Source organism: Apis cerana, linkage group LG10 (genome assembly GCF_029169275.1).
Source record: "Apis cerana isolate GH-2021 linkage group LG10, AcerK_1.0, whole genome shotgun sequence".
In the NCBI taxonomy this organism is placed as follows: domain Eukaryota; kingdom Metazoa; phylum Arthropoda; class Insecta; order Hymenoptera; family Apidae; genus Apis; species Apis cerana.
The window spans coordinates 9,921,428-9,942,500 of NC_083861.1; the positions used below are offsets into that span (position 1 = coordinate 9,921,428).

At 53.1% G+C, this 21,073-nt stretch overlaps 1 protein-coding gene across 2 annotated transcripts in view; it reads right to left on the reverse strand.

Moving 5' to 3' along the window:
* Nucleotides 1-2,357: 2,357 nt before the first annotated feature.
* LOC108003062 (POU domain protein CF1A) overlaps nucleotides 2,358-21,073 on the reverse strand; it is a 24,799-nt gene continuing 6,083 nt past the window's right edge. Inside the window, exons 1-2 of one of the 2 annotated variants that reach the window (XM_062080278.1) lie at nucleotides 15,029-21,073; nucleotides 2,358-2,540 (exon numbers count right to left, since the gene is read on the reverse strand). The exon at nucleotides 15,029-21,073 is cut by the window's right edge and continues 6,083 nt beyond it. The gene's annotated coding sequence lies outside the window, so the exon portion shown is untranslated. The remainder of the gene's footprint in view (nucleotides 2,541-15,028) is intronic. The other variant, XM_062080277.1, reaches the window with a different exon arrangement.

Below are 21,073 nucleotides of genomic sequence, written 5' to 3' on the forward strand. Positions count from 1 at the left end.
TGGCGGGGGTTAATAGCGGAGATAAAGGTGACTGCGCTCGTGCTGGATATTATTATTATTATTGTTATTATTATAGAGCATCTCTTCCCCCGCCCCCTTTCTCCTAAATACAAATCGTATCCCTGCACCGCTCGAAAAATTGCCCTTCTACTTCTACTTTTTCCTCCTTCCTTTTTGTCCTTTTCAGCTTACGACACGCTTCTCGAGGATAAGAGAGAGAGAATATCTTTAAACGTCTCCCTTTCCATCTCCAGCTTCCTACCTCGTCGGATCACACGCTGGATTCAATTTCATAAACCGCAACTGTTGCCACTTGCTTCGAAAAGGGAGCAGCGCGCGACCAACGCACGTTCCACCACGAGGCCTCCTCTCCTCTTCCTCCTCTCTCCTTTTCCCCTTTCCTTCTTCCAATTTCCTCCATTCCCGCATTCCAAGTATCATCGTGTCCGATATGGAAGGAACGGGAGGAGGAAGAACAGGAGGAGGAGGAGGAGGAGGAAAATTGGAGAACGAGCGTTTCGCTCTGTTCGCTCGTTCGCTCGCTCGTTCGTCCGTAATTTCGATGGGCGGCCATATTAAACGACATTCGGATGATACGACGTCGGGTCGAAGGGCGGTGGGAGGAGGGTCCCCCCCGCCGGAACGGGGATGGTTCGAGCCGCGGATGTCTCTCCGTTGGGCATTGTATGCAGATGAAGAAGGCAGGGCGACAATGACTCGGGAGGATGATGTCGAGGACCCCGTCCTTTTTTTCTTCTCTTTCTCCAACCGAAAGAAACTCGTCCAAAGGCGAGGGAAGGGGAGAAGAAAGGGCGTTTGGCTCGTGCTCGCCACGCAGCATCCTCCTCCTTTCCAGACACGCTGCTCTCGCGTATATCCATACATTAACATGTCATCATCGGCGCGGAAACCGAGCCGATCATCATCGAGTCACTCCTCCTCCTCCTCCTCCTCCTCTTCTCCTCCGCCTCGACGTAACGAACGCGTAGGCGCGTCGGCTGAAAAATTTGGCAACGGCAGGAAGTTCGAATTAGGAAGGAAGGATCGAAAAGGAAGGTGGAACTTCTCTCTTTGGAGCGAGAAGAGACGCAGAAGGGGGAGGCATAGCGATACGGGGGATAGATTGGCGAAGCAACCCGGTCGATATGAGTTCTCGAGAAAGAAAGGAAGGAAGGAAGGAAGGAAGGAAGGTAGGAGGGTTGTCTGGCGGTGTGTACACGTAGTAGACGCGTACGCGAAGGTAGCGCGGGCCTCTGGTGGCAGGCGAGAAAGGGGAGGGAGAGAGAGAGGGTGTTGATGTAGGAAGAGGTGGATTGGTAAACCGGTCACGTAGTGCTCCGCGATGAATGGACCCGGCGAGTCGAGGCCAGAGCCGGGAATTGGCTACTGGGCATACCTCTCGACCACCTACCCCACTGCGTCAGCTTTAGCCACCCCACGGCAACGTAAAATTACAAAGAGGCGCTCCCCCTTCCCCTTTCTCGCCCGCGCTCGCGCCGATTTTCGTTCCGTTTCCAAGCGAAATTGCCCCTCGTCCAATCCAAGAGATGCTCCTTTAACTAACGCTCGACGAGAGGAAAGATCCCTCCGATTCTCTTCATCGTTGTTATCTTTATCGATTATCGATTATCGATAATGGATTGCGGTGGTCCAGGAATTTTTCCAATTCTTTTCTCCAATTCCTCCAACTCCTTGCCCTTGGATCCTTCCCCCTGGAGGATCGCGCGATCCTCCTATCCTCCTCCTATCGTGAACGTCATTTCGTAACCCGTCCCGAGGGTTAAACACTCCGAGGGACGGGCGAAAGGCCGAGTCAAAGCTGAACAACGCTTCCAAAATCTTTCGCTTCCGTCGCGAAATCCTCGTCTTGTTGTCCCGCAATTTCTTTCTCGTTCAAGTGGCGACTTCGCCTCGAGGCGGGGCGGCAAATTGAACGATAAATTTCCGAAAAGAAGCTTGGAACAGCGGGTGGAGGGGAGGGGGAGAGCGAGAAGGGTGACAGTTGGGCCGGGATTAAAAAATAAAAGCTCGTTATAAATCAAACGGCTTGTCAACGAGCGCGGGGTGGGAAACGGGTTGGGAGGGTGGAGGACGGCCAGGCGAAAACCCTTCCGTTAATTGCTCATCCCAGATGCCGACCAGTTGCACGAGCTCTCCTCTTTACGAGCCTTTTCTTCTCCCTCGGCGACGGGAACGATCGTGGAGAGAGAGAAAGAGAGGGGAAAAAAAAGAAAAGAAAGAAGAAGAAGAAGAAGAAGAAGAAGAAGAAGAAGGCGAACGACTCGAATCATCCCTCTCTCCCATTTTCTATCCTGGACAGAGAACAAAGCGAGCGGAATAAAAAAAAAGAAAGACACTTTACATAAAATAATGTATTTATTGTAATACCCCACTTCGCTACAGCGATTAACATTGATTTAACACAACTTATACCGTAAATTCTATTGTAATTATGCATTTCCACACTGACACGATGCCTGGCTGCGACAGGACACTGGAACGATCGCTTGCAGCAGGACGATACGAGACAAATCTGTAAGCTGCAACATCACAAAGCAAAAACCCTCTTAATGTCAAATTTTTCCCAAATTTCTCTCCTCTCTCTCACTCTCTCACTCTCACTCTCTCCACCCAAACGCTGGCAAACGCTCTCTCTCGCGGAATTTCTTCCTCGAAAGCGAGGATCGGGCGGCGCGGGGCGCGAAGTGGAGCGGGTACGGGGCTGGCCTCGGCTTTCCGGGGGTCCCCGGGAACGGTCCCCGGGTATCTTTAAGCGAAGATCTCTTCTTCCCGGCGAAAGCGGGCCGGGAGAGGTGGGAAGGGACGGGGGGAAACGTTATTAATTGGCTACACGATAAAACAGTGTTAGTCCCCATTCGCCGTCCTTCGCCGGACCCCCCTTGGCTACTTCTTAAGATATGGGGCCACGCGACACACGGGGACACACGCACACGAACGCGCCCCGCTTCCTTTCGCCTCTCTCCTGCCCTCTCGCGCGCGCGTCGCGTCGGCGTCGCGTCGGAGACCTTCTTACCTACCCCCTCAAATCTCCCCCCTCTTTCTCTCTCTGTCGAGGGAATGGAAAAAATACGTATCAATTTTTAGGAGGGATGGTAATTAAGTGGTAGAGCGGAGAGAAGAGCGAGGTAATTGAATTAAAGAGAGGAAATACCGATCGCCCCTCCCTCCTGGTTCCACCACCCTCCTCCTCTCTCTGGACACCTCTGTTTTCCGTCCCCGCGTGTATTGGCCGCGCTTCCTTCGTTTTTTGCTCGTTTCTCGGTCGTACAACGCCCTCTCTCTCTCTCCCTCTCTCTCTCCCGTCGCGAGCTTCCCTCTCGATTTCTCTCCACTACCTGAGGAGGATCGGCGGGTCCTTTGCGTCGCTCGTTACACAGGCGTCCGGTGTCGATGGGGTACACATGTGTATATATGTATATATATATCGCGTGTGTTTCGCGTTTCATACCCCTATCGTTTCTCTCTCCGGGCCGCATCGTCGACCGACCGACCCTTCCTCCACCTCCTCCTCCTCCTTCTTCTTCTTCTTCTTCTTTTCTCCCTCCTCTCCTCTTTTTCCCTTCTTTTTCTTTCGCAATCGGTGTGCGTGCATGTCTCGACCGTTGTTGCCGTTGTTGTTGTTGTTGTTGTTGTTGCCGTGGCTGTTGTCCCTCCCATGGACAACAAGGGAGGGGGGGCGAGGAGCGAGCGTATGAGCGCTATAGGCCATAAGGGCTAACAAGGCGATTACTCATGCCTCCCATAAGAAGAAGTTACAAGCGGGTTCGAAGGTTTATTGCGGCAAATGGCGAAATTTGTACCTTGCTAACGATCGACCGTCTTTTTTGCTCCCCCGTGTCCTCCTCCTCCGCAGCCAACCACCCACCCCCTCCCCCTCCCACGAGCCCGCTCCAATACACGGACCCCGGGTGCCTAGTCGGACCGGACGGTAATAATTAACGAATCGCAACGAGTTGATCCACGAGCTCGCGGACTCCCCGATTACCCTCTCGCGTTCCAATCGTAAATCCCCCCGCGGCGTTGCCTCCACTCTTTCTCCTTTTTCCCTCGACTTCTCCCGACCCGTCCTCTCCTCTCGTCGAGCTTCGGCGACGACGAGGACGAGGACAGCAGGAATAATCCCGTACTTTCGCAAACGCGAGAAGAAAAGGAGAGGAACGCGTACGGAAGGGCGCGAGGAACAACAGGTGGGGAAAACGGTGGTGGTTCTCGTCGTTACCTCGAACCTCCGAGGAGGATCCGAGGAGGGCGGTCCGAGGGCCTGGATCGCGGGGCGATCGAAGGGCCGCTCGTTCCAATTGCGAGGAGAAAAATCCTTCTCGGAGGGGGATCGATGCTCTTCTCTGCCGGGAGGAGGAGGGGAGGGGGGATGATCTGGGGGTCGACGACGGCGATCGGCGAACGGCGATCCGAGCAAGGGGCAGGAAACTGCAATTTGGCAAAGTGGTGGCTTAGCTCCGGCGTCCGTTCGTGGGATACGCGGGGCCCTCCTCCTCCTCCTTCTCCTCCTTCTTCTTCTTCATTCTGCGTGGCCCACGGCGGCAGAGGGAGCTCGTGGAACAAGGAGAAGAAGAAGAAGAAGAAGAAGAAGAAGAAGAAGAAGAACTCGGCCGGAGCTCTAATTAGATTTTAAGTGAGAAATTGAGCCTGCCGGCAATTTTAAGGAAGCCGAACGCGCCGCCTTGATTAATATCATTATGCGTGTTCACTCGTTATAGCGGGGTCGGGGTTGGAATTCGCGGATCCCCGAAAACCGGCCGGCAAGAAATTTCGTCCCGTCACTTCCCGATGACGCGATTAACCGCGTCGTTTTCCCCTTTTTTTCCCCCTCCTCCCCTTTCCTCGTCGATATTCCTCGAAGAAGAACTCGTACGTGGGAAGGGGAGGAGGAGATAGATTTTCGACGTAATCTTTTTCGATTGTTCCGTGATCTCGCGCCTGTCGAGACAGATCGAATAGAGGAGAGGTACACGCGTCGTTCTTTCTTGCGCTCATTTCTGCACCGCACCGGTCACGGTGCAATTAACAACTCGATCGATTACGCACGGCCGGGTAATAAGCACGATTCGAATTATTAGGATATTAGCGACGCGTAAGTAGACGAGGCGATAACGACGGCTACGGCATTAATCTGCATCGGTGCAAGTTAATTTTCATAATAGCGATTCCGCAAATTTTCGATCACCTTGGAAAAATTTTTCGAAATGTTACGCAAATAAACTAGATAAGGATATACAAATATAGACCGGAACAACATAAATAATCTAAACGAACAAGGCAAATAAACGCCTCGGGACAAATTGGTCGCAAAATGCAAATTGCACCTCCGCCGATCTATTAACGCCACCTCTTTTCTTTCCGCCTCTCGCGCCGATCGATCCCAACCGCACGGGCTGCAAATAATTCTCCGCCGTTATCAAGATGATTCGCGAGTTTCGGGGGAGGGAACCGGCCCGTAGTTTTTCGTTAACTCGGCCCGTTGTTATTAATCTCCGCGAGGCCGAGAGGGAAACGCGACGTTATTAATTTAAATCGCCGCGACGAGGAACGCCGTCGTAAATAAAGGAAACCACCGCCGTCACGGGAGAGATGAAAAATTTTCTCTCGAGGCGAACAGAGAGAGAGACGACTACGACGACGGTTGGAGAGCTCCCGTTCAAACGGTCATCCAACGGACGACCGGGAGGATTTCGAGAGAGGATAAACTCGATTCGAAAACTGGATCCCGATGCTCGCCGAAAAAACAGGGCTAGGAGACCAAGGGTGGCGAACCGCTAGAATTCCCTTGCACGTCGACAAAACAACTGGCAACTGGAAGGATGAAACGGGGATAAATATGAAACGAGGACGGGGCGAGGAGCGGGGAAATCTCGAATCGATAACGAGACAAATTGCGTAGGCACCGGTATAATTAAAGTCGCGGTAGGCAGCCGGCGAGCGACCGGCAGTATCTTCGATCGAAGAATCCTCGAAAGAGAGGGAACGGAACGGAACGGATGAGCGCTCGTATCGGTGTCGCGAGGCCCGGTCCTCCCTCGTCCTATCGACTCGTCATCTTCGAGGGGGAGGGAAAGAGCGTGGTTGCTCGCGCGCCCGATGATAAATGATACGCTTGAAACAGCGGCGTCTCGAGTTGGCGACGAGGATGACGACGAGACACGAATGGCCGATACCTCGGAGCGAAACTTCCTCCTCGGTGAGGCGAAGGTAAGCAGGTAAAGAAACGAGGGAGGAACGAGAGGAGGAGGAGGAGGAAAAAAGCGGAGCGAGAGACGGTATAACTGGCCAAAGAGTGGTCCTCGTCCAGTGGTCTCGGTAGCGAGCAGGGGTGATCAGAGGTAGAGGAGAGGCCGGTGAGAATCCTGCGAGCGGGCTCTCGCGGAGTCCCGAAGGCTAGAACTCCTAGGGAATTCAAGCAAAACCGGTCCAGTCGGATCCGGAGCACCCGCTGGTCAGTCCAGGCTGTCTACTATCCGCTCTACTACCTGGTCTCTCTCACTCTCTCTCTCTCTGACCGAGGAAACACGCTCCGTCCAACCTTCCTCTCTTTCTCTCCCCGGATTCCTCTCTCGAAAAATTCTTCTTCGAACCGCGAAACTGCGCAAACACGAGATCGCTCTGAGGATGGAACGAAATCGCGGGAGGAGGAGGAGGAAGGCGCGAGACTCGCGTCTCCGAGCATCGAACGGCATGCGTGTAACACAACGCGCGAGATATCTATCTATCTATCTACCTATACCTGGCGAGGAGAAGGAGGAGGAGGAGGAGGAGGAGGAGGAAGAAAAAAGTCGAGCGTCGTGAACGACGATGACGCGATTGAGATGGAACGTCGCATCGTGAGTCGTGGTGGTTGTTGGGTCACGCCTATGACGAATCACGCCATCGGCCACCTAAGCACACCTGCTACCTCTCTCTCTCTCTCCCTCGCTCTCCCCCATTTTTACGCGTTGCGTGTTCTCGTCTCGTTGAACGAGGAGGAAGAGAGAGAGAGAGAGAGAGATCGGGTGGCTGTTGACGCGATGACAAAAGGCAACGGCGGCGGCTACCGGCTTCCACGGCGGCGTTGACCCCCGTCACCCTTCGAACATCGATTTCCTAGTCGATCCGTCACCGTTAAACACCGCACAGGCTGAAAAGGTGGCCGGCTCTAGCTCGGCTCGGCTCGGCTCGCGTGGGGCCCCTTCCTCCGCAGCGGCTCGAACGAGGAAACCTTCGATCGCTTCGAAGGAAATCCTACACCGCGCAGCAATATTCCTTTTTTCCTCCCCCCCTGGCGCGAATGCCACGAGGATCGTTTATACGCCACGTTTTACGATGTAATCCGCGATGCCCGTGTTAAACTTTGTATCGTTTTATAGCGTCCCGCCTTTTCCACGGGAAAGAGAAGGACGGGCTTCGTCGCGTCCCGATCGGGGAAATCCTCCTCCTTCTCTCGCCGTCATCGTCGCGTCTTAATAAAGCCTTCGAAAGGACGAGCCTTCCTTTCCTTTCGAACCGCGCGCTTTAAACTGGAGCGTGTCCAATTTCGACTCGATCGAAATCGGTTAAGGGTTAACGAACTTTGCTTCGAGATTGTGTGACGCGCCAAGGTATAGGATCGGTCCGAAAAAGGATCGTGCCCAACCAACACGATCCAAGGATTACGCGTCTATCCCTCCTCCCATCCAGCGCATTCTCTATGGCCTCTCCACTTCTTCTTCTTCTTCTTCTTCTTCTTCTTCTTCCTACTCTCGTTCCGTGGGCTTCGTCACGGGCGTTCACAGAAATTCTCGCGCCTCGGTGTCTCGGCCGCGCCCTTCGAATCTTCGAAAAGTTTCGCTCGAGAAAGATATTCGAGGGAGAGAGAGAGAGAGAGAGAGATTGTCGAGAAAAAGAGAGGCTCCATCCACTTTCTTCTTTTTTTTTTTGGTTAAAGGACCGAGAGATGCGATCGATGCGGGGAAACTAAAACTTGGTTGGCGAGAGAGAGAGAGAGAGAGAGAGGCGACGACGAGAGAGGAAAAAAGAAGAAGCAGCGTGCACACGCCGCCGGTTTTCCAGTTTCGTCCGCGAGCCGGATTACATTCCCGAGGTCTTAACGAGACGTAATTACACGGCGAAAGGTACGAAGCGACGGATGCCTTCGGAATATAGCTACTAACACGATAATTGCCGCTATTACGGCTCTCTGAAACGTCGTATTTAACGGGCTAAACGCCGTTCGCCTGCTAATCTCGCGCGGAGAAACACACTGCCGCCCCCCCCGTCCCCGATTGATCGATCGAAATCGATACTCCCTCGCCGCTAATCCCCCCATTCCCGCCTCTCCCCTCCCCTCGATCGTCTCTAAACCAAACAAATATCGCCTCCTCCGCTCCCGGGGAAAAAAAGAGAGCTGGATCCCCTCCGGGATTCCGGAATCGTCCCGGTTATTTATGCACGCGCGTGCGAATGCGCGTATTCACAAAGGATACGTGTTCTTCGTAATCTCGTAAATAATAACGATGATAATAATAATAATAATAATAATAGTAATAACAATAATAATAATGATGATCAAGTCTCGCCTCGACCGACCACGATACCGTATCCTCGACGACGTGGCAGCTTTCGCTAATGTTGGCATCCCGATATATAATTCCTTTCCATTATTTCCCGTGGTGCATTAATAATTTAACAACAAGCACCGTTTTACGTTGGTAATTTACGTTTACACGTCGATCGTTTATTATTAACAGCGCGAGTAACACGCGAGTGTCGACACACAAGTGTTAGAAGAGGAGGACAAGGCGCGCACGGGAGTGGAAAGACGGGCAGCAGCAGGCAACAAGCAGTTGGAAAACCGTGGGCAGGCGACGCAACATCTCGGCCTCGTTCATCCGAGCAAGCGACTTTTTATCCCCCTCCCCCCGGGAAAAAGAGGATGGGGCGTTGAATGAGGCGACGCGGGAAGGGGGGTAAATGCGTTTACCTGGCTCGGCGCGTAATCCCGGTTTAACGCCCCCTTCTTATCACGCATCGAGTGGCCCATTGTCGCGCTCCTTCTTAACTTCTGAGCACGTTCGCTAGCACTCCCGTTTCCCGTCGCCCGTTAACCGATCATTTTTCTCCTTTTCTTCCGAGTTTTCCATCCGGCCCCATCTCTCTCTCTCTGCGTGTGTCGGCTCGCCCGTTGCCGCCGCGAGTCCGGATCTCCCGCTGAGCGCGGCCTCGCTCCCGTTTCGCTCCAGATCGCGCGCGCCTAAAACCCTTCGCCGAACGCGAGCAACGTTCCGATCCTTTTTCTGGATGGGAACACCTTCCCCCTTTCGCTCGATAATTGGATGGAAATCTGGAATAATTTAGTTTACGATTTCCTCGTATAACCTCGTTCAAATTATTACTGTATTTTGCACGATATATGTCGAAGCGATATATTAAATTTCGCCCAATTTGCCAATTTGGAACGAGCTCCGAGACGACATCCCTCGTTTCGGGATCGGGAGCCTCCTCTTTTCGCTCTCCATTTTCCGAACGATTACGAAGAGGGCGGGCGGAGAAGCGGTAGCGGGTTCGAAAGAATTTCGAGGACGATAAATAACGGGGCGGTCAGGCTTATCGCGGGACGTCGCGAAAAAAATACCGGTATATCTTACGGTTTGGAGAGCGCGAGAGTGGTGGCTCGATCCACGGATAAAGGCGGATCCATAATTCCTCTCTCTCGCCCTCTCTCTTTTCCCCGTGCGCCATCCGTAATTAATGAACACCGCGTAGAATAGGGAGAATTATTGCACGGTTACACGGGGCGTGCGCGACTTCTTTTATGAAAGGACCCAGAGATTGAAATCGTGACCACGCGGCCGCCGCCCACCCTTTCCTCCCCGGAAAGGAATTTATGCTCGTTCCATAAAACGGGGAAAGGAACGCGTCAGTGGACACATGTCGCGCCACCGGTCTTCCTCCGTTCGACAATGTCGCGGTCCCCTCCCCTCCCCATCGTTTATCAACGGGAAGCGAGCCGCGGAAATTAATAATCGACGACGTTTTTCGTCGTTTTCTTTCCATGCCTCGGCGTGGAAGAAGGAAAGAGAGAGAGAGAGAGAGAACGGTTTTCGAAAAGCGTCAATTTTATTCCCCGTATCGCGGGAAGAATCGACGACGCTCGAAAGGCGAAAATACAGCTTATCGTATTTAGCCGGCACGTGGAAAACACGTTTAAGTGCGCAATCACCTTACTCGTACTCGAATACTTAATTTTATAGTAAATACCCGCCGTAACGTTCCTCGAGCGAGTGATAAAGTTCAAGGCGAGCTTTGTCAATAACTTCGACAAAGACGTCCCTCTCCCCCTCCCCCACTCCGGACGAAAAGAAGAGGAAAAAGAGGAGGAAGAGGAGGAACAGGAGGGAGGAAAATCGCGAAAAACTCGAGGCATTTTTCCCTCTCGATACAAGCTTAAAAAATAATCGATCGTGGAAATCGATCGTCCAAACGAGTAAACGACACGTGTAAGAAGGGATACTCGCGAGAGGGGGAAGAGGAGGTCTCGTTTCGTCGGTTGGCCACGTAAACGCGAGCCAAACGAGAAAAACCAAGAGGGTGGAGCGGCGTTGAGCGTTCAGAAATCTCTCTTGCTCCCGTTTCCCTCCCTTGTTCCGCCTTCCTCCTCTTCTCTCTCTCTCTCTCTATCTCTAATACGACCGACAACAACGCCGTCTCGTCCGCATTGCACGCGTCCGTCCGCTAATTCCGCGCGTTTTTTCCCCCCTTTTTTTCCCCTCTCTCCTTCTTCACCCCCGTCGCGTTGCTCTTACTACCACCCCTGGGCATTTCTTCGGCCGGCACGCTCTCCTCGACCGAATTGGATTTCAGGAAGGAAGGAAGGAAGGAAGTTTTTTTGCGAGATTCTTAACATCTGCTCGACACCGCTTCCATCCTCGTTTTGAACGGGGGGTAGGGGAGGGGGAAATAGGGAGAGGAAGAAAATCGGATTCCTCTCGATCGCGATTGCGTCGAGAAGAAAAAAGGAAGGAATCGCATCGAGATACGTAGGAATGGATCGAACGACGGATGGTCGAGAAGGATTTTGTCGCGTATCGTAGCAACAACAACGACGAGAACGGGGAGGAGAATTGGCGCGAATCGCGTAAATCAATTGTAGAGAGGACTTCCTCGTCGAGGGAGAAGGGATACGAGACGATTACGGACGACACGCGGATCCGGAGCCGAATTACATCGAGGACGGGGGTAAAAACGGTGGTACCGGTTTTTCGAGATGGTGTAGCGGCTCGAGGAGGAGGAGGAGGAGGAGGAGGGGGGCTCGAGGGCATCCGCTCGGTGTTTTTTCGCCGCCAATTCCACGGGCCGAGGAACGATAATCGTCCCCGATAACGATCTAATTCGGGCGTCGTCCAACAGCCCTCGGTCACGAACCCCTTTCTTCTTCTTCTTCTTCTTCTCCTCCTCCTACCTCCACCCGGAAGAAAAGTGGACAAAATCGATTTCTCTCTCCCTTTCGAGAAAACGAAAAGAAACGAGAAAAGGGAAAGCATTTTAGGCGAAGGGGAGGCATCGAACAGGGGGTGGCGACATCGATACGATCCTCCGAACGCGCGCGGGAGAGGGAATGTTTCCTCGTCGGCGCGGTTAAATTTGCGGGGCCCGGAATTCCGCGATCCCCCGTTTCGACGGCTCTAGTTTACCGCGCCACCCGGTACATTCGATAGCGCCACACCCTCTCTTTCGCGCCCCCTCCAAATTTGCATCGCATTTACATCCGATTGCGGCGCGACGCGGGGCTCAAAGTGGCCTCCGAGAGAGAGAGAGAGCCTCTATCGCGAATCGAACGCGACCCCTTCGAGGGTCAGGGGCGCTCGCTGCGTCATTCGTCTAGGCTGGCTCGACTTTCGATCGATCGAGATCGTACACGTCGACGCCTCGTCTCCGGTTCGAGGAGGAGAGATATTGGGGGAAGAATGCGTCGGACAGGAGGATGCCTTTTCCACTTCGACATGTATTTTCCTTCCAGTCGGGCGGATTTTCGCGGAGTTTCTCTCGCAGCGAATTGGACGGCGGATCGCAAGGAGTGTCGTCCGCCCACTCGACCAAGCATTCCTCGGGATTTCCGAATGAGCGCTCAAGGTAAGCCGAGAAGAGTCAGGGTCATAGGTGCAGTTACGTCGGAATTGAACATTATTTTCAGCGACGAGTGCCGGCCACTTAACTTGGCCGGCCGTGTGTGCGCGCGCGTACGTGCGTGTCATAGGTCCTATTATCGCGGCCACTTGGTGCCGGACCGACTGTACACGAGTCTGCTGCCTGCTGCTAATGTTCGCGCCGGCCAACCGTTCGACCCATTTCGCCTTCCACCGGATAAGCTGGAACGAGCTTCGCGGACGAAAAGTGTGTCGGCAGCGCGTTATAAAACCGGCCTTCGAACAGTTCGTCGATCCGCGCCACGCTCTCTTTTCCGATCCCGCAAGATTCTCCCCAATTTTTCCATCTCCCGTCCACCGATCGGCCTTGCCTCTCCGCTCGAGAAACGAACGCGAGACCGATCCGAGTCGTTCGAGATTAGAAATTTAACTTCTACGTGTGCATACACACACACACATATATATATATATAATATACAGACCGACGAGCGGTTCGAGATTTTACGAGGCGTCCGTACGAACTCGCGATTTCTATCGCCTTCGATAGGCGACACCTTCTCCTTGACATTTTCCCTCGACACCTACGGGCCTCGAGGAATTCGCTTCGCGGGCGACGATCGAGAGCCCGGTTGCTTTCCACGATCCACGCGCGATGGAGAAAATCGAGGGAGGGATCGATCCATTTTGGAAAATGGAGAGCGTCGGGTCGGGATAGAAGCAAAGAGGAGAGAAGGAGGCGAAAGCGCGCGTCCCTTCCTCCTCCTCCTGCTGGATCGAAGCATCGATAAAATTGAGAATGCACGCGGTCTCCTCCCGGTTTTAATGAATGAACGTCTCGCGGATGCGGCGTAAGGGGGCAGTGGCTGGAGAGGGGGCAAGGGGTGCGGTTGGCGAGGAACGGGCCAGCGGAGGGAGGGGAGCGGCTGGTACGCGGAGAGAAACAAGACTGAAACGCGCGCGCGCCTCTTCCACAGAGGAGAGGAACACGTTTAAACGCACGGGCGTTTGTGTAACGGGCGGGCGGCGGCGAGACGTACGTAGCCGGAACGGATAGCTCGCCGCTGCCGTACAGATCTACATAATGTTTATTATGCTAACCTAGGCCAACGCGCTTGCATCAACAAGTGTTATATTATCATTCAAATAAAATGTTTTAATCTGCATACGTTTTATCGGCCTCCCGGCGGGCATGCGGAGAATGTGCACGAGACACGCGTTCCACGGACACGCGGCTCTCCAACCCTCTCCGCCCTTTGGACCACCACCACCACCACCACCACTTTTTTCGTCCTTTTATAAACTTATCCTCTTCCACTCGCCCCGCCGGTGATTTCCACCTAGCGCCGGATCGACTCGTTATTATAAATTCATTCCTACCCCTCCTCCCTGCGATCCGATGCGAATTCTCGCCCCGAAAGCTCGATCGAATTACCATCCCCTCCCCCTCGGTCCGCGGATTCGATTCCGCTGCGAATGTCGCGGCAACGCCATCGATAAATATACACCAGCGCCGATCCAATTACCTGTCGCGCGCTCGAAACGTCGAAATGGATCGAGTCTCCGTGCGGGTGGATCTTTGGACGAAAGTCGAAAGGGGAGGCGGAGGGGAAAAGCGAGTGAATTCGAACAACATCGGTGTAATGGGAAGAGGTTGGAGGCGCGCTTTCGGCACGCTCTGGGTCACTCCCTGGCATCTTATCCCGACTGGAATCTTTCCGCGCCACCTGTGTCTCCGTTATTAGATCAGCATCGTAATTACATTCGATATAATTTATAATTTATTCCACATCACCGAACGCGTCCGACCAGCCCCTGGACTCGCATGAGACGGATCCGACTCGAAATATCGACTCGACTGGAGGAAAAGAGAGGAAAAGAGAGGAAAAGGAAAGAAAAGGGGGGAAGGAAAGGAGAAAAAGAAGGGAGGAGAAGTAAATCTTTTTTTCTCGAGTGAAAGTGGTATAGTAGCGGACGAGAGAGAAGACGATGAAAGGAGGCACTCCGTAACCGATTCGTCAGGGATGACCTATGGCAAAGGCGATACCCATCCACGTGGATCTAAGGTCAGGGACGACGGGATCCAGCCGAGGCGTTTTCCGCGAAAACTCTTCGCCGCGTGTCGGCGGTCGCGGCAACAATTACGCGAGCGTTCGCCGACCGGTTGCGCATGTTTTCGGCTCGGTCAGTATTGTATCGGTAGTGGCGGTGGCGGTGGTGGCGGTGGCGGTGGACGTTTGCCCTCAATTAACTTCATAAGTGAGTAAGGAGGCGTGCGTGCGCGCTGCCGACCGACCAACCGACCGACCGTCCTTCGTTCTCCGCGATACACATATTCTCGAATCCACTCCGCTCCAACGATCCGACGATCGACCGGTGGAACGGCGCCGAAATCGCCTCCGACCTTTCGCCTCTTCGCCACCCATATATCCATCATCCCCCCAAACGCTCGAAACATCCCCTCGTCCCGAGATTCGTCCTCCCCCCGCCGAACAATTACCGCCGATCGAGTCGAAACCGATCGAGGTTCCGATGCGTCTTCTCCTAACAACCCTCCTCCCCCTCCCCCCGAGTTGTTTGGACGGGTATAAAAACGGCGTCGTCCGTAGGATCCGGAGAGACACTCTCGCCACGAGAGTCACGCCTACGCGCGTGTTTGCCGCTCGCGACTAAGGCGAGGGAGAGAAAGCGAATACCTCGGAGGACGGAGGAGAGAGAGAGAGAGAGAGGGAGGGAGGGAAGAAGGAGAGACGAGGAGGACAAGACGCGTTTTACGCGCGGCTAAACGTGTAGGTACTCGGGCGCATACGAGCTCGAGAGTGTACGGCGGCCGTGGTCGTACAGGTGTACGTTTCGCGAATGCGCGCGTAGGCTCGTTTACTTAGCCAATGCCATACCTGAGTTATTTATCTGTCTTTTGCCCAGCAGCGCCAACCGAGAATGCCTCTATACACGGGAGAGCCAACACTCCTAGAGAGAGACCCGCGCGCGTGGGTCCGGAGCTGTTCAAGGCCTACCTGCTTGCGTCGTCGCTTCGACAAACCGCGATCGCGCTCCTTCCCTCCCTCCGCCTCTCCCCTCCCTTCCCCTCCTCTCCTCTTCCCCCGCTTTCGTTACAGCTCGCGATATCTATCCTACCCGCGATATACACACGCGTGTATAAATACACGTACATGCGCGCGCGTGTGCATGTGCGGTGACAGAAGGAACGAAAGAAATCGGCGAGATATTCGGGAAACGGGATCGAAGAAATCGATTGCTCCCGAACTGGTCCCGAGTCGAAAGGAAGGAGGAGGGACGGGACGGGACGGAACGAAGCGCGTTGGGCGTCGATCGGAGGCCACGTCGAGAGAGGAAATCGTAACCGCTTGGTGAAACGTCGCGCGAGAGGTGTGGGTTATACCTAAAGGATGGACGAGGCTCGGTCGTACGTACGTGCGTGGCTCGACGAGCTGTCCGTAGCCGGATTGTCAAGTGACGTCAGCGCACCGGAAATGGAATGTAGGTAGCTGTGCTTATTAAGCTTGGCTGGCAGGGGCCGGTGAGGAAGGGGGAGAAAGAGAAAGAAGAGAGGAGGAAGAGGCGAGTATCCCGCGAAAGAGAAAGAGAGAGGAAAGGACGAGGTTCAATTGTTTCCTCCGCACACGCGTGCCGCCGCCGCGAGTGCACCGCGCGTTATCGTCCACGTATTCGTTCCTGCACAACCGAATATGTATATATGTGTATGTATATACGTGTTTCGTGCGTTTCCGCCCGTTCGACGCGAAAACCGAGCCACGAGATGCGATTCCCCTCCGAGGTGTGGGCATCTCGGCTATTAAATCAATGCGCCACCGTCTTCAGGATTCGCGTTCACGCCTCGCGTTCCTGGAATGTCAACGAGCTCTCCTCCGGAGATCGGACGCGCCCGTTTCTTCCACTCTCTTCAAACCCTCTCCCGCGAAACGAAACGACGGATTACCGAGACAACGAAGAAAGATTCGTGAAAGGTGTTTCCCTATATATACATACATATATATATATATATATATATATATATGTAATTAACCGGGTGTTCCGGTTAAGGTCGCGCGAGGCAACGTCTCGAAAGGCTGCACGCTTTCGCGTCTCTGGTTCTGGAACTATTGAAACGGGCGCGATGCAGTGCACGCGTTGGCAATGCGCGCGAGTCGAGGAATGCGAACCGGCCGATTGGTCTGGCGCCGTAAGTCATCCGGGCGAAAAAACCTGTCGGGAAGGACGCGTTGCTGCTCGACTTTTCAGACCGCGAAAACGACGTCGCGGAAAACGATGCGAAACGTTGGTTGGTAAATAATAAGCTCGGGAATATCCGGTCTCTCGAATCGAACGATATCGGGGACGAAGCTCTCTTGGAGAAACTCGGGGAGGGGGAGGAGTGGACGAAGCGAATCGCGAGCGCGTCGTGCACGTACACGGACGTCACGATACGCCTATAACGATAATTTCGGTGGATGTGAACGGAACGAGCGTGGCGGATCCGGGAGAAGGAGGGAGGAAGAAGGAGAAAGCGCAGAGCGCATGTCTTCCCATGTTTCGAAAGGGGGTGGTAGTGGTAGTGGTAGTGGGTGGAGTGGTTGGCGCCTGCGCCTCTCCCTCTCCGTCTTCCTCCACTTTCCATTTCTCCTCCGATTTCCAATTCTTTTCCACCCATTTCTTCTCGCGCCTCTTTCAGGGTCCCTCCCCCCTTCCTCCATGTTTATCACCTTCCTCTCTTGCTCGCGCCTCCTCCTCTCCCCTCATTTTCAACGGGGAACTCGTCACCGACCGAGGCGAAAACCGTCCGATTTTCCTCCGCTCCACTCCACTTTTCGCGCCCTTTTTCTCACGCGACGGAGGGGGTTAAGAACGGAGGCTGATCGGTCAGAGTATCGGGGAGCAGGGGAGGAAAAGGACGAAAAGGACGGCGCGACCGGTCGGTCGACTCTCGTTGCGTCGCGTCGTTATGTCACCGTATCCCGCAAAAATTCTGTCGCCTCGTTTCTCGCGCTTGGCTCAACTCTCTCGAGGAGATCCTAGGAATCGATAGGGAAGCGCGCTCGCCGGATCGAAACCTGTTCTTAAAATTGATTTAACGGTTGTCCGTTCCAGCCTGCCCCTGCCGTCCATTCCCCCGCGAAACGCGACCCCTCCAACAAAGAATTCCCGCCTTTTGCCCGAGAAAAGAAACAATCACCCCCCTCGTGTCTGGTATATCTTTACCGGTTAGCCGCGCGCGCGCGCCTCGCCGTGCATAATTAAAGGCAATTCGCGCTTCCACGTAATAATCGTTGGATACGCTTCGAAGCGGGAACCCGGAGAGAAGGCCCCGCTCGCAGGAACCGGAAGCTCCCTCGTGTCCGTCGGAACACGTCCAACACGCGCGATTCTATTCTCCTTTTCTCGGAACGAAGAAAATGCGTCGAGTCGAGCCGAGTCGAGTCGAGTCGAGTCGAGTCGCCGTCGCGCCGTTCCAAGTATCGATATTTCATCGATCGATCCCTCGCTTTTCTGCCTTCCTGCCCGCTTTCGTAACCAATCGTACGGGATACGGATCGTTGCAACTCTCCGCCGACGACTTCTCGTTAGAAGCGAGAGCAGAGAAGCCAGGATTATCCCGCTTGTCGGATCAGGGGCTATCCTCGAGGTCCATCGTTTTAATAACACGCCCCTCTCTCTCTCTCTCTTTTATTTTGTTTCTCTCTTAAGAAAGAATTGGTCCCAACGAAAATTTTCGAAAGCCGATTATCAAAGAAGATATATATATATATATATATGTATGTATGTAGGTAACGTTATCGACGCCCTCTCCAACATCGTCTCGAGGAATATATTTCTATCGCGGCCCGACACATCGAGATCCCAGCTGTGCAAAGTGGATTAAACGTCGATTAATCTTGGACGAAACGTATATTTGCGCAAGTTGGAGGAGTTGTTGTTTCGAGCAGGAGTTTCGCCACGATTCCAAATCGAGACGGTTCGCGAAAGGAAAAATTGGACCAGCCAGAATCTACCTCCAATTATTTCGCGGCCGATTGGAACCATGTGGCGTTAGTTCGCGTGGAAAAGCGTTCGAGAAGCTCAATTATGGAATCTCGTTCGGCCTGTCGTCGCAATCGGGAGCGCTTGGCGGTGGGGGGACGCGGATTAATTGGGACGCGCGGATCCGAGATTCGACGAGTCCAGCGCGTTCAACGTGCGCGTAATTGCAGCGATTTCGGTATCTTGGTCGAAGTCGAGGGGAGGAAAAAGGAGAAACGAGGAGAGAAACGTTGGCAAGTCGCGTTCCCGCCTCGAAAATATCGGGCGGAGTAGAAATTCGATGGGAATCGCGATATTTTTTTCGCGTTGCGTCACTGGAAGGAATGAAAATCGACGAGCGAGATCCGATCGAACCTTCTTCCCGGTTAATTATCCACTTGTCGCATCGCCTATCACGATGATTAACGGTTACGAGCGCTCGTCCCATTATCGCGGCCGGTAATTGAAACGGGAAGGATTGTGCTCGCCTCGAAATCGAGGTGGATCCCCCGTTTTCGAAAGTACTCGCCGCGTTCTGGCACGCGAATTCGCCAGCCAAACCGTGTCCCTCCTCCAGGAGGCGATCCAAGAGCTCGCGAAAATATCCGCGGAGGGATCCGTCCTCGCCGCTTCGTCGTCGCGAAAAGTCAAGTATTTTCTTTCTCTTTCGAAGGTTTCGGCAAATGATTCTCGGCAAATGAAGCAGAAAAAGAAAAAGAAACGTGAAATACGTTGTTGTATTACTTTCATGTCGTTTATTAATTAAAATTCAGTAGTAATTTAGCTTCTGCCATTCTAACAAAACGTCACCACCATTCGCCAGATCTTTATTTTACGTTAATAATAATTAATTGTTTAATTATAATAATATACAGGGAGAAGGAGGAGCTGTGTACAGTGTTTTTCAAAACGCATTCGTGCTTCGTTTCCGCGGTTTTTCGTATTCCTTATTTTCTCGAGTTCCAGTTGCTAACGCGATTTTCAATACGTTCCCTCTAATTTTCCAACTTTTCATCTTTACTCGTTCCTCTTTACTATTTTTTTTTCTTTTTCTCATTTCCTTTTTCCCGTTTCGTATCGTCGGTCCTTCCATCCTCTCTTCTCCTTTCTCTCGCACTCGTCTCTCTCTTTCTCTCTTTCTCTCTCTCTCTTCGACACACCGCACCCGCGTCTTTCTTTCAACCTCTCCGCTATTATTATTCGCGTTATCACTCTCTCTCTTTCTCACTCTCTTTCTCTCTCTCTCTCTCTCTCTCTCCTCGCACGTGCACCGATTTTAAAAAATTTCCTCCACGCATGGCGGTTGAGAAGAAATCGGTCGAAGAAATCGAAGAGCTCGATCGCCGAAACTTTCCAAGAGCTCTCCAACTCGAGAGCTCGAATTCGCGAATCAATTCTACATCTTTCGATCTTTCTCCAAAAAAAAAAAAAAAGGAAGAAAAAAGAAAATCGCCTCTCATCGATCACGCGCTCTTCGATATCCCGTCCTCGATTCCATCTCCCCCGTTCGTTGGCAAGAGACAACCTTCCTTCGCATCCGCACGTTTCTTCTTCGTTTCTCTCTATTTACAGAAAAAAAAAAAACGGCGATTGAACGCAGCAACAACGCCCTCGCGTATCCTGTCGCGTATCCGGTCACTCGTCACCCGTGGCGCGAGTTCCAACGAACGAAACTCGATAAAAATCGCCCTCGATCTCGATCCCCCTCGATTCTCCCCTCCCCCCTTCTCGAGGGAAACGCGAAAAAACGGGAGCAACTCTACCCTCCAATTTCGGACCTCAATCGCGAAAGGATACGCGATTAAAACGGACAATAATCAACGACCAAAAAAAGGAAAAGAGAAAGAAGAAACAATCTTTACAAACAACGACTCTTCGCCGACTCCAACTGAATCTCGCATTCTCTCTTCCTCCCTCTCTTTCACTCCCTTTATAAAAAGTCGGCGCGCGCGAAACGAAAAGTTTCTCCCTTCCTCTTCTTCTCCGCCCCCGATCGCCCCCCATTTCGAGCGCTGATAGCGTTAAAATAAGAAAAACCAAGGAACAACCACAACCCGCGATAATTCGTTCAATCTACTCGATCTGTTTGTGTATTTTCAGATAATATCGAAGGAAAGGTAAGCCGCGTCACATCTCTGTCGTTCGTTTCGCCGCGAAAAATCCAAGTCGGGGCAGGGTGCGACGATTCCGTTCGAACAGGTACACACGATCTTTCTCTCTCTCTCTCTCTCGCACCAACAAAACAGGGGAACACGTTTCCTTTCGATTTTCGCTCCGATCGAAATTCTCGCGCGATAAACCGCACTTCTCGCGAGAGCAGCACAGTTGAGCAAATAGCAATCACAGAATGTCGTGCGTCGGCGATAACGCGCGCGTCTAATCTCGACGCGAAACGTCGAAACGAAACGTCCTCTCGATGCGAAGCCGTATTAATCCGGGAGAGGGAAAGGGACAGGAGAGATGTATCTCTCCTTCTCTCCCTCTCTCTCCTTCTCATCGCCGCGTTTCATTTCTCGGGAGAGAAACGAGAACAGAAGCGGAGAGACGGCTTTCGACGAGTGGGAAAAGAGAATTCGAGGTGCGCGGAACGTATCATTAAGCGGCAGGGATCGATCACGGAAACTATCCGAGCGTTTCGAGGCGTTAAACGGCTTTTAACGAGCGATCATCGCCGTCGAATCGTCCCCGTCGGCCGACAACATCTGTCTCCGAGAGACGCGGCCGAGTTTGCACACTCGGCATCCGATGGACTCGTCGAAGACCGACGCGTCGCTACTAATTATATTCGTGTGCGGATCTGTTTACGGGGGTGGGACGAATACGGTGGGAGGAGAGGATGACGAGGGAAGTTGGCCGACCGATTTTAGAAAGCGAGGAAAATTCGATAAATTTCGGCGAGCGAAACGAATTCGAGGGGCGATTTC